Here is a 9686-nt window from a genome sequence, read left to right on the forward strand (position 1 = left end):
GTGTCCACATGCTGATCCTTCAGGGCTATTAGCAGTTATCAATAATCATTGCCAGATCCCTTCTTTTCCTTAGGGGTTGCCACATTTGGATTTATTAATTCCAGCGTGCCTTCTGCAGTTACTTGCTAAAGTATTTCTGTAAACAGTAATTGCCCTTGTAAAATATTTGGTCACCCTGAAGTGTAGCTGAATAAGAAAAGTGAAGTGCATGTTTGAGTCTTCCCCCATATTTGGAACTTTAAAATACAATAATTTACTTCCTCAAAAAAAGACCGGAGAGATTTTGTTTAAAATAATTATATAGGGGCCAGGGAGATGGCTTAGTGGAATAAGTGCTTCCCTGGCAAGCGCAAGGGCCTGAGTTCAATCCCCGGTTCTACAAAAAAAAAAAAAAAAATTATATACTTCCAGATTCAAACATATCTGATGTGCTACCCACTCAAATTGCTATTCTTCCTTATGGCCCAACCTGCTAACAGGCACCCACTTTAGACTATAATGTCCCTGCAACATGACCCCACAAGGCTTCAATTAGGTTCTTGGCTTATGGCATAATGAAATCATCTACATTTCACACACTTGCAATTAGCCATTTTTTCTAAGAAACTCTGGCTTTTATACCTTCAATGTTAAGTTTTTCCTATCTTACATTATTAAAGTTGTGAACATACACAAAAGCAAGGAAACTGGCCTGCAGAACATTTCCTGTTGCACGTCATCCAATTTCAGTGACAACTGCTTCAGCAGCTACGACTTTATTTCATTTATAATCACACCCACTTCTCGCCCACTCTCTCGTCTCTTTGCTCCAAATTATTTGAGGCAAATTCTAGCTAACATATCAGTTTTATCTCAAGATATTTTTATGTGAATCTGAAAGATACTTGCTTTTCCCTTCTCCTCTCTCTCTCTCATTGCACAGATACTGTTATACAATTCTGATTTTAAATATATTTGAAATTTAAAAAGTCTGCAGATTGATAATTTGATGTTGAAATTTCCCAACTTGGAAGAAACAGGCATCTTTTTGGTTATATATTCCTGGAATCTCTTGAGATAGTTCAGTAGTCTGATAATAATATCGATTTCTTCATATGACAAGATGTTCCTGGTATATCATGTACATTTCTTATCCCCAAAGATTCAACCATTTTGCCAAAGAAAATAAAAATATTTGATTTGATAGGTACTAGCAACTTTGAGATATAAAACAGATTGACTTTATGATTCATTGCTCAGCATATATTTTACCATATAAAGTTTTTTTAATGTATTTAGTACAGGGTCTACAGGGTCTCACTATACAGATCAGATCATAGTGATCCTTCTGTTTTCAGCCTCCCAAGCACTGGGATTACAGGCGCGTGCCACCACACCCAATCTCAGCCGCTGTCTCAGCATGCCCCAGGGATGGGGCCAGCCCAACATGCCAGGGATAGAACCTCAGTCCCTGCACCTGCCTAAGTAGGCACTTTTGTGCACTGAGCTAGCTGGCCAGTCCCTGTATAAAGTTTTAAAGTTAAATATCTTAGAAAACTCTTAACAGCTTTTCAAATTAACCAATTCTCTTCAATAACAGAAAAACAGATAAATCTGTATTTTATAACTCGCTAGTCCCATCACAAGACCAAAGCTTTGTATTCATAATTCATAACACTGAGTTGAAGAAATGCATGAGTCATCTCTTTGCAAAGTAACTATATCTCAGACAAAATGATTATGTGGTTGAAATAGAACCAAAAATGGAATATTGCAAATGTCAGAAGGTAAAATCAATTATAAAATTTAACATTGATGAGGAAACTGCCTGGCTCACAAATGCTCATAACCAACAGGATTAGAACTGTAGTGAACTATTCCCAAACCACAGGGTTTAAAATAGAAAAACTGCTTCTCCCTTAGGTCCATCCTCTACTGGCTGAGCCTTCTCCAGAGGGTGTCATTCTGCACGGGTGACTCACACCCCGAGCCACTCTAGTCTCTTTGTGCCTTCCCTGTGTCACAGGTTCCAGGACCACAACAGCAAGGAAGAAAACTTGACAGTTGAATATCAGCAAGGAAAAAATTAGCCCAAAGGACTGCTTAGACATGACTGACCCCAGAAAGATACATATCCCCATCTACCTTGAGGGGACCACATCTTTTTTGTGTTCCAAGGACAGATGAACTGGTGCTATTCATTAGCATATATTAAGTTGAGCACAAAAGGTTTCATAAAACATATATAGAGAGAAAGCAATTACATATATTTCTAATATAAAATCAGGTGAACAAAAAGGGAGAAATCATAATCACTGACAAAAAGATACGGTCAAAAAAAAAAGATAAGATAAAAGCAACATCTTCTGTCCCTAGCGCTAGATCCAGAGGCAAATGCGTGAGGCTTTCATTAGTGCTTTTTTATGGAATGAAAATGGTACTCATATAAAAACTTGGAGTCACTAGAAAGTTATATTTGGACGTTAACCCTGGCTAGCTTAAAATCATGTATTCAGAAAAATATACTTAAATGGAGCATCTCTACCCAGTGATTCTGGATAAGATGGCTATAATTTCATGGTTAAATTATAAGCTACTGTATATTATGACATGATTAAAAATATGTCATTTCAAACTAAGCCCAAGATAAATAACCCATGTTTCAAGTGTATCTTATTCAACTAGAAAAAAGATAACAACTTTATTACATTTAAAAAAGATAACTTCGGACTGTTACAACAGAAAGACAAATGTATCACATATTCTAAATATAATTCAGTTGAAGGCAATGAAATTTGTTGTACACTATGATATCTGAGAATGTCTGCAAGCTGCTTAAATGCACTCCTTGGCTCAGCACTGTTAAGTCCTGATACATCCAGTTGATGCATCGCATCATCAACCTGCCAGGGAGCCTTTGGAGAGTCATTTGTCCCAGGACCCAAATCAAATATGTATCCTGACTGTTAAAAAATATTTTGTTAAACCAATTGACTGAGCTATCTTTGACAGACCTGCCCAATGAATTATGACAAAAGTTGGCCACTTTGGACCCTAGGGCCGTATTTTCAGCAAGAAAAAAAAAGCTTTTATTTTTCAGTTGTTGATCTTACATGCAATAAATGCCTCTTTCTTTCTGTTCTGACTCTTGTTTGAGGTCTAAATTTCTTAAATTCTTTTATATGGGAACTTAGAGGTCATTGTCCTCCATCTTGTTTGAAGAGAAACATACGAAGTTAGCATACAGTATGATGTTATTTCCAATTCACAAGTTGAGACTACAGAGATAGATACTCAAACTCAATTTATCTGGATTCAAAGTTCAACACTAGTACTCAATAGGTTCCTAATATTTTAAAGTAAAATAATATCTTTCCAGATTGCTGTAAATTTAATAGTGTTAAGTGACCAGTATATATAGGCATTCATAAAAAGATGGTTTTGTAACCATTATCTGATGACAACAGGCTTCCTCTAAAATTACTAACTTAGATATGGAAGGGGCATTTGAGGGGCCAGAAGCAAATTAGCTAAGCTCCGTATCTGGATGGACTGCGTAACTTTTAAACTCCCTGAGCTAAAAGATAATTGGGACATGTGCACACACAGGTACAGGAAATACAGCCAGACCAAAGGTTTTTCAGACCGCAGCTGACCGGAAGCCACTGCCTTTTCATTCATTCATTCTGCCCTGAAGCACAAGTTGGACTTTTTGTAAAGGTCCTTGCATTCCTCTGGAGGAAGAAATTGACGGAAGAAATGCCTGCAGGATCAGACCTAGCGCCTCCTAACACACCTCCCAAACAAGCCAAAGGTCTTCCCTCAAAGGTCGACCGAGCAGCTCTGCTCCCAGCGGCAGAGAAGGAAGGAGCGAGGAGAAGGAGCTCTGCTGCTGCTGCTGGGCTCTGCCTGGAGATGGAACTAGGGCCGGAGCCCTCAGAACCAGAGCTCAAGATGTGGGGTCTGTAGAGAAAGCCAAGGTTCTCCTAATGATAGTAGCTCCTGCCTCATGAAAACTTGCTTTTAAGGAAAGCCCAGCGCTTTTGGTACCACCCTGAATTCTTTCCAAAGCTCGGTGAGGAAAGGGTTTTAACTCCCCACTTTTAAAGCCTAGGCTCAAAGATCAAGTTACTGGAACAAATCTTACAGCTGTGAAATGACCACCATAGGATCTGAACCCAGAGCCTGGAGGACTCCGAGAGATCACAGGGCTGAGCAGTGTTTAAGCCTCCCTACGGGGCTATGCCATACAGCATGACGAAAACATGTGTACCTCCACTAATGCAGGTGCCTCGACCTGCATCCCTGCTGTTGAGCACTTGAAATGTGCATACTGGGATTAAAGATTTTTTATGTTACTGTGCTGGGGATTGAACCCAGAGCCGCAATGCTAAGCATGAACTCTGCTATTGAATTATACATCTAGCACAAATTTTAATAAAAATTTTAAAGTGTAACCTCAAAAAATAAATAAATAAATAAATAAATAAATAAATAAAATAAAATTACTAACTTAAAGTTTTATGGGGATAAATACAGGAGTCTGAGTACACGTGAAATTATGAAGAGTAGTTGGGTCAGTGGCCAGCTGGAAAATATATAAAGGCGTTCAAAAACAAAACCAGCAACACTGTCACAAAAATAAAGTAACAACAAATCCATTGTGCCAGCCTGAACAAAACTGTGCACACATGGTCTCCAAAGACTCAAAGTCTTTCTTTCTTTCTTTCTTTCTTTCTTTCTTTCTTTCTTTCTTTCTTTCTTTTTCTTCTTCTTTCTTTTTTTCTTTCTCTTTCTTTCTTTCTTTCTTTCTTTCTTTCTTTCTTTCTTTCTTTCTTTCTTTCTTTCTACCATTATTGAGCTTTACTCATAACCATAAATTTAACTCCGCAATCCAGGTACACTTGGAAGGGAGCAAGGAAAACATGCTATCCAAAGAACTAGGCTAAGAGCAGAGATGATGGGGTGTCTTGAGCAGCCGGGTGCAGGGTGCTCTCCTGACCTAGAGGAACGGCCTTGTCTGGTGGTGGCAATGCACACAAGTCACACGTGTTAGAGCTGTCCACAGTTGGTGATGGTGGTCTTCTGGCTGGTCTTGCCGTTCCTGGACCTGAAGCGCTCCATGGCCTCCACTGTGTCATGCCCTCCTTCACCTTCCCAAAGATCATGTGCTTGCCATCCAGCCACTCGGTCTTGGCAGTGCAGATGGAAAACTGGGACACGTGCATGTTTGACCCAGCATTTGCCATGGACAAGATGCCCAGGCCTGTGTGCTTCAGAATGAAGTTCTCATCATTGATTTTCTCCCCATAGATGGACTTGCTGCCAGTGCCATTGTGGCACATGAAGTCACCAACTTGGCACATAAATCCTGGAATAATTCTGCAAAAGCAGGAACCCTTATAACCAAATCCTTTCTCTCCAGAGCTCAGAGCACGAAAGTTTTCTGCTGCCTTTGGAATTTTGTCTGCAAACAACTTGAAGGAGACATGGCCCAAGGGCTCGCCGTGGGCAGCGATATTGAAGAACATGGGGTTGACCATGGTTGCCAACAAACGACTAAGAAGATGGATAGAAGGGTCTGCAAAGCTCAAAGTCTTTCTACCAATGAATTTGACAATAGTTATTAGAATTCAACTTGGCTTTGGGTATCTTTGTATCTCCAATGAGCAAAAGTGTTCTACTTTTTGACAAAGGTTTCTAAATTCTTCTTAAGCGCCTTTCTCTTCTTTGACTAATGCTTCAGTAATTCTTCACATGCAGCTTTACTGCTCTCATGCTGGTGCAGAGAACTGGAAGCTTCCATTACCTACAAAAGGGTAGAACTCAGTTTCTCTTTCTGACCACCTGGATTCCCAGTCAAGTCAACAGAAACAGAACAGAAAGCAAAAGCAGGGTATGTTTCTTTTCCCTCAGGCTTTTCTTGTATCACTGTGATTTTTCTCCAGGTCAAAGGCCCAGGGGACTGTGTAAATGCTAAGGCCTCTCTAAGACAAAAACCTATTTTTTAGGGTTTTTTTTTTTTTTTTTTTTTTTTGGTGGAACCTGGAATTGAACTCAGGCTCTTGCGCTTGCCAGGCAACTGCTTATTCTACTGAGATATCTCCCTGGCCCCTGTTTTTTTAATTTTATTGCATTTCTTTGCATTTTATTATTTCTCTACATTATAGTTTTGGAAAGTTCTGGAAAACACAAAGATCTTACTCATGAGGGAGAAAACTGCTTAAAACAATTACCCAGTTTTTGGTGTTTTGTTAAAAAACATTTTCTTCCCACAACTATGTGGGGTTTTACTTTCTTGCAAAAGATGGGCTTTCTGAAAATTTTCCATTGGCTGTAGTCCAACGCCATAATTACTTGCAATTAAACCTTCAAGTGTTTCTCTTTCTCTTTGTTATCACCACAAACAATTCCTTCCTCTGAGCTTGCAGTCTGTCTAACTCAGTGAGCTTCCAGAAGCTGCCTGCAAGGCCACAGCAGGCAGAAATTCAAACTTCTGCCTTGTCTTGTGTGTTCCCTGAGTAATCCCAGTGGTCTGCTCTCTGGGAGGGGACTGTGGGAGGCTACAAAGTTAGTAGGCAGAGAAGGAATTGAGTGTGTTTCCTACAGAAGTCAGACCACTTTCTTTTCCCAAGTTTTGCATGGCCAGTAAGTAAGAATTTTTAGGCAGGTATGTGAAATTATTATGCAAAAATTAACTTAAAAAGAAAGCCTTGATAAGATCAAATGTTCTAAACAAATGGTCTGCAAATCAAAATTACTATGCTTATGGAAAACAGTGGAAAGTTTTTTTCTTGATTTATTATTTCAACCTCCCAAAAAATGTCTAACTGTAAAATTTATGATCTTACACATATGAGCCAATCTAGCACACATGATTGTTGTAATTGTAGTTGATATTTTCAAACAGTATTTCTACAAGGAACTTGAGATGAACCAGGAAAGCTTCCCCACTGGAGCCACCACAGGTTAGAGAAGCCTGAAATCTTTGCCTCCCTTCCCCCATGCTGGTCTCTGCACTGCCTGCCACAGCCCAAGAAAAACCTTCACATTCCAATTAAGGCAAAATATAGCTGAGGAAGAGTTTTGCAAAGCACTTTGAAGTTAGACCTATAGCTCAAACATGGGTCAGGAATATTTAAAAAGGCAGAAATTGTTCATTTTTACAAATAAAACACTGGTTCTGTTTCTTTTCTTTACTTAGTTGAAAACTGTTTTTTCTTGTCCCCATAAGAGACCAGCTGGCTTTGCTGCTGTCAAGAATTTTATGCAGTGACCTCAGACCTCCGCTGTGCAGTCCTTTAAACTTCACTGTTCATAAATTTTGCACTCCAATGGCCTTTGGTGAAAGTTGTGTCGCTGAAAAGATTTGAAGATGGCACTAGTCCCCTGAGATTTGCCTGTTAAGTAGATTTACAAGTAGATCTCTTTAGCCGTGCCCTAAAAAATTATGAAGTTTTCATAATCTATTTAGAATCCATGCAACTGAACATAATTCTACTCTTTCCTTTCTCCATACCTTATACATATAATCCATTAAGCTGTTTTACAGAAGCTAGGCATGAAAGGCCAGTGGCACTGTAGCATTTCTTAACCTGTTATCAAGACCATAATATATGAACAGGAGTGAACACCCAAATGCAAATTTCTGTTCCCTTTGTACAACATTTATGCAATAAAGAATGAACTGAGTGCCTGATTTTTCATTTCATGCATGTGCTGTAAGAAGCAAGCACTAATCCATCCAGCTGCCAAGGAATGAAGTGTCATAGAGAGGCGCCCCTTCTTCCGGTGCACTCTTTCCTGGAATTCTCCTTCAAAAAGGGAGGGAAAACTAATTCGTTTCCCAGTTGCTTTAGAGTATTGCACGGTTACCCTTTTTCATGTGTTCTGACCTCGTTCCTCTGTATGGAATGTACTGAGACTTGAGTTTTTCAAGAATACATCCTTTGATCTCATTTTTTATAGGAAAAGAATCATCTAAAAAAAGGGGGGAGTGAAAGAATCATTTCTTCAAAAGAACATTTTTTTTCCATTTTATTTCCAATAGCTGTTGTGGTCTTTGGACTGCTCTCTTAGTTGCTTGGGTTTTAAATGGCATCACAAGATATGTATGTCTGTATATCTGAGGACATGTATATGTACTTGTTGTATCTATCTGATTACTTTGTTGATTCATTTCTTGGCTGAAATATTTATCTGATGAGTTGTGATCACAAATTTCTAGGTGAATTCCATCACAAATAATATCAGTGACAAGGGTCAGGAGTATGAAATCTATATATTATATAACATCTATTCTATATATTATATAACATCTATTCTTTTATGAGTATTAGATAATATCATTACTTTTTCTGATAAAACTACATTTTAAATAATAAAGAAATAAACAAATAAAAATAATATCAGGGACAATAAAACATTACAATATAATCTAAAAAGCCTGTGTGCTACTTTTAAGACATAAATGCAATGTATTTATGTATGTATATATACACATCTATTACATTATAAATATGTATATGTCTATATATGTATATGTGTACCTATATACAAATAATTTTATTGTTTGTTATGTATATAGCTATATATTATATAACATCTATTCTTTTATGAGTATTAGATAATATCATTACTTTTTCTGATAAAACTACATTTTAAATAATAAAGAGAATAGACCAGGAGCGCAGGCCTGGGAAGTGAGTGAGACGACCTGGGCCCTCAGGATCCTGAGTAGACCAGGAACGCAGCCCCGGTGAGTGAGTGAGACCACCTAGGGCCTGCAAATTCTCATTCGACCAAGTGCAGGCCCAGCGCAGAACCCTTCAGCAGAACTACCTGCAAAGAGGCTAGAGGCAAGACCCACCCAGCTGATTCAGGAGCAGAACATCTTGCCAGAGAGACACAAAGGGTTCAACTCTAATGCCTGCAGAAAGAAGTGGAGCACAGCAGCCAAATCCAAACAACACCCACCTGGAGGAATCTGAACTTTGTAGGTCCAGACCTGGTGCTAAGGTAATAACTCTATTTAAGCTCTACACTGAAGGTCAGAAGACAGTGGTATACAAAATGACAAAGAGAAGGAACAAAATGCAGTCTCAGGCCCCGAGTCCACCCAGTACAAATGCAGAAGACACTAGCACTGAGAAAACTCGAAATCACACACCTGAAATCTCTAAAATAATAGCATTGGCAGTAAAGAAACAACTGCAGAAAGGTATAGAAGAAATCAGATCAGAAATAATTTCGGAACTAAAAAATTTAGTGATAACTATAATCAAAGAAGTACTAAGTGCTTCTAAAGAATACACTGATAGAAAAAACAGAGCAGAATATAAAAATGGTGGAACCCCTAAATAAGCAATTTAGGAAAGAAATAGAATCTATGAAACAGGTTCAAAGTGATACACAGGAAATTAAAAGTTCATTCACAAGCTGGCCAAACCATTTGACTGAAAGTGAAAATAGACTTTCTGACCTTAAAGACACCATTGCAGCTAGTGAAAAAGTAAGGAAAGATCTCTTTAAAACAACTAGGATGCAGAGAAAAATAATTCAATACCTGCAAGATGATACAAAGATGAACAATGTGAGACTAATAGGCATTAATGAGAAGGAAGGAGTCAATACAAATGATATAAAAAGAATATGGGCAGAAGTAATAGCAGAAAACTTCCCAAATATGGGGCAACAATCTGACACTC

At 38.4% G+C, this 9686-nt stretch overlaps 2 pseudogenes; one reads left to right on the top strand and one right to left on the bottom strand.

Annotated features, from left to right (window-relative positions):
• Positions 1-5031: 5031 nt before the first annotated feature.
• LOC101587947 lies at positions 5032-5522 on the bottom strand (annotated as a pseudogene).
• LOC101588344 overlaps positions 5504-9686 on the top strand; it is a 12698-nt pseudogene continuing 8515 nt past the window's right edge.

The sequence above is a fragment of the Octodon degus genome, unplaced genomic scaffold, assembly GCF_000260255.1.
Source record: "Octodon degus isolate 3935 unplaced genomic scaffold, OctDeg1.0 scaffold00040, whole genome shotgun sequence".
Classification (NCBI taxonomy): Eukaryota; Metazoa; Chordata; class Mammalia; order Rodentia; family Octodontidae; genus Octodon; species Octodon degus.